At 42.2% G+C, this 6,252-nt stretch overlaps 1 long non-coding RNA gene across 1 annotated transcript; it reads left to right on the forward strand.

Annotated features, from left to right (window-relative positions):
• The first annotated feature begins 832 nt into the window (after positions 1-832).
• Positions 833-2,868, forward strand: LOC124651274. Its single transcript, XR_006987339.1, has 2 exons — positions 833-918; positions 2,152-2,868. It is a non-coding gene; the product is annotated as an uncharacterized LOC124651274 (long non-coding RNA).
• Positions 2,869-6,252: the final 3,384 nt, after the last annotated feature.

Consider the following 6,252-nt stretch of genomic DNA (forward strand, 5'->3'; position numbering starts at 1 on the left):
CACATATATGATACTCCGTATATCTTTCTATTGGAACATTTTCATTCTAATGGGACATGTTTCTACTATTTTTTAAAATCAATTTTGAGGACAATAAGTCATATCACACTCATCATTGTACACCTGCAGCATTGTTGGCTTTCCAGATATGTTGTGTTCAAGAAACTGGTTAGACTTAGAGTTCTTTTGTGGTACCCTCAAATGAATTATGGCCATTAATTTTCGTCCATCCAATGGACCAAATCAATTCATACCACGGTTCAAAACTGGAGTGGTATGTTACATACCTCTGCAAATTTTCTCACCTCAGAAAAAAAATACTAGATACGGGCCCGGCCCAATAGACAGGACCAGCCCGATAGATTTGTCCAGCCCCAGATCTGCCAGTACTAGATCCGGGCGTCATTCTACTGCCATGCTGGGGAGCTCTCGCCACCGCCGCCGCTCTCCCAACTCCGGCGCCACCGTCTCCTCGCCCCCGTCTTCTTTTCCAACACCAGCGCTCATCCTCGACACGCAACCACCCCAGCGCATTTCCGACTACGTCCTGGACGTCCGTGCGTGTCACCGCGCCAGCCAACGCGCATCCTCTCCTCTCCGGCATCTCATCTCCCTTGCCGGTCTTCTCCGCTCGCGCGTCAACGACGCTGACCTGCTTCCCGTCGGTGTCCCCTAACCCCTCCCCCCTCCCTCCGCCATCCCCACAATACTGTCTCGGCGGCGGCGGCCTTGGCCCTTGGCCTCGCGTGGATCCAAGATCGACGGTGCCGTCCTCGCCGCTCGCCAAGGCGGCCAAGCCGACCTCGCGATTCCGAGAGCGGTGCCTGGCTATCACTGCGGCGCGCCGCCTGTCTCGTGGTAGGAGCCGATGGGAGGCGTCGCCTTCATCATGTCTATGGCTTCCATTGCAAGCTGCAGGTGCGTTTGATTCTTGCTTCATGTATTTTTTTCGATCTAAATTAGGTGCTCGTTACATGCATCGTCCTCTGTACATTTAGACTTTTGATGAGTTTGATCTGCATACAGACATGCCGGTGAGAGATGAGGTATCTAAGCAACTGGCTCAACATGATTGTTTATATACAAATATTGTTCTGTTCCATGAGAATTCAGTAGAATGTGAAGTCACAATTTTATGAAGAACAAATCAGAAAAGTATTCAACGAGAATTACAATTGATTAGCTTTGTCACACAAAGATTGACAACACTATTTCAATTTTTTCTCCAAAGACAGCTACTAATTGAATTAGTTCAGAAGCATCTCTCCAAAAGAGTATGACTTTATGACACAATTAAGTTAACCGAACAAATTGTGGAATTCAGGGATATCGGACTTCTCCAACCCATTTAGAAGTACCCCAGATTGTATCTCTTTCATTCATTCAGGTTAGTCGCTAGCAGATCCATGACATCTTGCTTTCCTTTCAAATTTTGAAGCACTTGGTTAGCCATAGACAAAAACTTCCCAACAACACATAATTGACAGTGTAAGTGTAGCACCTGGAGAATATCAATGTAGGACATGATATAAATTTGTGTAGTTGGTATATTCGTTTGGAGTTCCAGGAACAAGTAACAATGCTTGAGTGCCATATACATTAGTATATATACTGTAAAATTTGAACTCCTCAAATTAAGTACCTGAAACCCATTTGGAAATAAGCAGGCACAAAGGACATGGCTATATAAATGCCTCGAAATTTAAATAGCTTACAAGCACAGTACATCACATGCCCCTTGGTTGAACGAGATAGTCCTTCATATAAAATATGCAGAAGATTGCCAAAAAATAAAGTACTTCCAAAAATAATAAAAGCAAAACATCTCAATCTCCATAATAGCATCAAAAGACGAATAGCTCAAGAAATAGGTGCGCCCAACTCAATATGAACTATTCATTTAAAAAAGTGACAGTTATCAGGTTATCAATTGTATGAAATGATATCATTCAAGTACACTGGACATATATCTGCAACCCTACTGAAGTCACCAGAGGCCTGCCATCATATCGATATCATATCATGCATGTCTTCCGTCTTGTAGCCTTTTTGTACATTTCCTTATAAAGCTCATGTCTTTTGGTCGGAGCTGCTATTTTACCCACAGAACAAAGTGCTACATTTTTACTTAAGATGGTTTTTGTTGAACAGTTGAAGAAGCAGGGCAGAACTGTTCAGGAGCTGAAAAGGAGGGTTCTGAAGCTTGAATTCTGCCTCGAAGAATCATGGTCTCGTGTCCGAAAACTTCATAGAATAGCGACTTTTATTAACCTCATTTGTGAGACCCAGAACAGCTCTATGTCGTTCTGTTACGCAGAGGCTGAAGCATTTTTTGTGTGGAAAATGTGCTCAGGGAATAGCAAAGCAACTGGTTAGGGTGGCGATATCTATAGCTGCCGGGAAGAGAGATAAAGAAGCCACCGACATGCTCCATAAGAAGGCCTTGCATGAGATAATCACATAGATTATTTCTCCTTTTCAAGCTATATGCCCATTTCCCATCTCCAGAGGACATCGAATCATCGCTGGCTCCACGCTCCCCTACAGAGAAGGCGCACGCATGAGTACAATCTTCTTCTACATGTGAAAGAGGTGATCGACCGTGGCCCTTTGATGATGGATGGCACTGATTTCTACCTTGACGAGGAGGAAAACCTGAGTTGCAAGCACAAGTTTGAGACCTGGCGGGCAAGATCGACGGCACAGGTCCTGGTCTTTATGGCGAGGCATGATTGGAGTTTGCTATGATCATCTTATATCCAGTGTTTAATTCAGTTTCTTAGGTTTGGTACTAGTTGTTTTTAATCCAGTTTGGTACTACGTGTATTTAATTCAGATTGTCATTTGGTTTGATTCAGATATTTGGCAGCTATGCTAGTTATCTTGTTTGATTCAGAATTTTTGTTATTCAGTAAAGCAATTTTGTTATTGTGCTTATTGCCAGCAGCAACATCTGTATTTAGCCTCGTAGGTTAAAGAAAAGCAAGACTGCACATTTTCATTTGCTAGTGATAGCCAACCTGACACTTCAAACTATATATCCACTTCATTTGCTAGTGATAGCCAACCTGACAATTCAAACTATATATCCACGCGAGAGGATTTCCAAAAGAAAAAGAAGATACCTGAGTATCTCGAATAGCCAACCCCAGCTTTCGTCTCAACTCTGATGCTCATGTGCCCAGTAGAGATAAAGTGACAAGGGTGATGGCCGGCGTTATTTACATTGTGCCCAAACAAATGGAAGAATCCACCTCTCAAAAGTAGTGAATTCGAAATATATACATACATTCATCTAATCATGAATCATTGAGATGTGCAGTCCATTCGATCAACGACCAAAGCTGACAGTGACGCTTTCAGTGTGTACACACGCAGCTACTGAACTGAAGAACATATTCATTTGGTTGACAAAACTGAGTAACAAAAACTAGTTCATGTAATAAAAGCATCTAATGGTCGCACTAACGGGGTTGCGGTCAACACCAACGTCCCTGCAATCACCTTCTGTCAGCATCCAGCGGTGCACCACCAGAAGTGGTATCTTCTGCTCCTACAAATCAGGAGAATGTTTCAGATTTCAGTTTCATATGTTTATAGATTATGTACCATCGATATGCTGCAAATTATCAAATAAACTGCACATGTGCAAATGTGACTCTTGCGCCGTTATCCTCCCTGACCTGGTGTTCAATTAGTGAGTACTGTACTTACAACATATAAAGTATTTCAGAACATAAAACTATTTTTAAGGTACCTCTTCAAATTTTAAGCACACGCCATCACCTTCAGATTTATTTAGACAACTCAGATGCTATTTAGACATAACAAACCGATCTGGCAACGTGCAAATCCATGTCACAGCCCCCCTAATGAGGAACAAATGATCTATCAGTAAACCGCAAGGAGGCTATGACAGGTAAAAAGGTGTACCAAAAAGCAACTTTGTGTTCCATTCTGATAACGTGCACCAAATGGGTGCAAATCTACAATATACATATATCTCTGAGAAGGTCTTTTCTCTAAAAGGGAAATTGGAGCATTCATGCACACCATTTGCCTGATAATTGTCACACCCAAATGAGGAACAGATGCAAATTTTCTCGAAAAAGGAACAGATGCAAGCAATGGATAAGACTGTACTCAGGAACAGGTAGCTCAAACCATTTTCATATGTACTTTGGGATGATCGCTGGATAATTTGAGCTGATTTTTTTCTTACGTATTTGCTCTTAAACTGTTTCCAGGAAGCTATTTCGGGATTGTTGCAGCTATCATTAATTAGCGGCACTAAATTTGGCAAGGGGAGAAGTTGATTCCTCTGTTTTGAAAGATGGCAAGTCCAAGTTCCATGTTGACATAGCTGCTGAACTTCTTATGTTACCTTTATTCGTTCATGTTCTCTACTCTATGCTTGCTCGAATGACTATCGACACGTACTATATGTAAAATGTGATCCTAGAACCTTGACATATTCTCTCTGTAATTGTGTCATGTTAACATCTTGAGTTTAACAAAAAAATATTTAATGCTACCCAAAAAAAACGAGATGCTAGCCTATGGTATTACCAAGTATTAATAAGAAATAAGGCTTTACACAATAATAATAATAATCAAATTATGTGATGACAACGAATCAACTGCATGAATCTTGTGATAATTTACCGTTTCTCTGCAAGTTATCTAAACGCACTTGCTATTCTGGTTTGTTCTTCACATCACCAAAGGAGAAAAATTCAGGAAAAAGAAGAATGGATGATATCCCACGTCAATTTGAAAGATGGATGATAGCCAGTTTATATTAGCAGTTAGCAAAGGAACTTCAGAATATGCTCATAGTGGTTCATCACTCCAGCAAATGAAAATAACAAAAATCAGAAAGAAGAAAGTAGAACCATATTCATTGGGATAGCGGATTAGAGCAGAGAGTATGGATTATTTGCTTCAGATCAACAAGAAATAGAGTAATATGTTATCTAGACTCGGTGTTCATCGATGTTGCGGCGGCATCGACCTGGTGCCGGCGATGCAGGACCGGGCTGACCTGGTGGTGGCGGTGGGCGAGTCCATGGCGGCGGCGGTCGCCCTCAATGCAGGACGACGGCGAGTCCATGGCGGCAGCGGCGGTCGCCATCGATGCACGACGACGGGGAGTCTACGGAGGCTGTCGCCCTCGATGCAGGACGCTGGTGAGTCGATGGCGGCGCCAGCGGTCGCCCTCCATGCAGGAGGCCGGGGTATCGATGGCGGCGGCGGTCGCCCTCTATGCAGGACGAGGGAATGTCAATGTCGACGGCGGCGATTGTCACGTACGGCGCCGTGTGCTGGGCCAATTGTTGGGCCAGACCGTATACTACTAGTTTAATTTTTTTTCAATACCTACCTATTGCTGGGCTGCCGGATCTAATCTAAATTGGTTAATCGTGACCGTTGCTGAAATCATACCTCTCCCCTCCCTAGCAGTGGTAAAAGGTACCGTAAAAGAAGCCTAGACTTATTTGTCTCAAATGTCATTTTATGTTTTGAGAAAAAGGGCCACAGAACTGCAACTTATTGTTTGGGAGAAGCAGCCTTACCTAGTGTAAAGAAGTGTGGTGTGTTCGAAAGAAAGAGATCAATCTTCTGCGGAATTCCACAATGCTCGCAGCTGTTCTCCTTATAGAACTGTTCATCCAATAGAACTGGAAGCTCTGCAAAGGACTTGATCTGCACAATGATAATCGGATGCAAGTGGCTCAGTTAGAAACTTATCTCTGAAATGCCTCAGATTGCACAATGACTGCATGCAAACATAGGAAATTATAAGCTGATGGATAAAAAAAAATCAAATGATTAAATGTGAGTTTCTCGTACCCGTATGATTAGACTCAAGATGGACAGGCCTTTATCAGCATTGTTCTTGTTGAAAGCATTAAGACTTCGTTGACAGCTGGAGGTGCTTGCCATTTCCTTGACAGATTGGCTAAAAGTTCCTGTATTATCTATGAGATTGTAAGAAGTATCTGTGACATTAAAGAATATATTTCATATTCGTAAAAACGAGAGCATATAATTTGGAAAATAGGAACATATTTGGGCATGGTGGTTAGACTGAATGGTAATTTTCCTTTGGCACTAAGTGCAAAGTGACCCATACGAAAACCTCCTATGGTTTCAAATTCTCCATATCTAATAATATCAAATAGATGATCCCAAAGGATTGAAATCCTATAAAATTCACCTTTGTTTTCGAGTTCCACCTTTGCAATTCTT

Source organism: Lolium rigidum, chromosome 5 (assembly GCF_022539505.1).
Source record: "Lolium rigidum isolate FL_2022 chromosome 5, APGP_CSIRO_Lrig_0.1, whole genome shotgun sequence".
NCBI classification, from domain to species: domain Eukaryota; kingdom Viridiplantae; phylum Streptophyta; class Magnoliopsida; order Poales; family Poaceae; genus Lolium; species Lolium rigidum.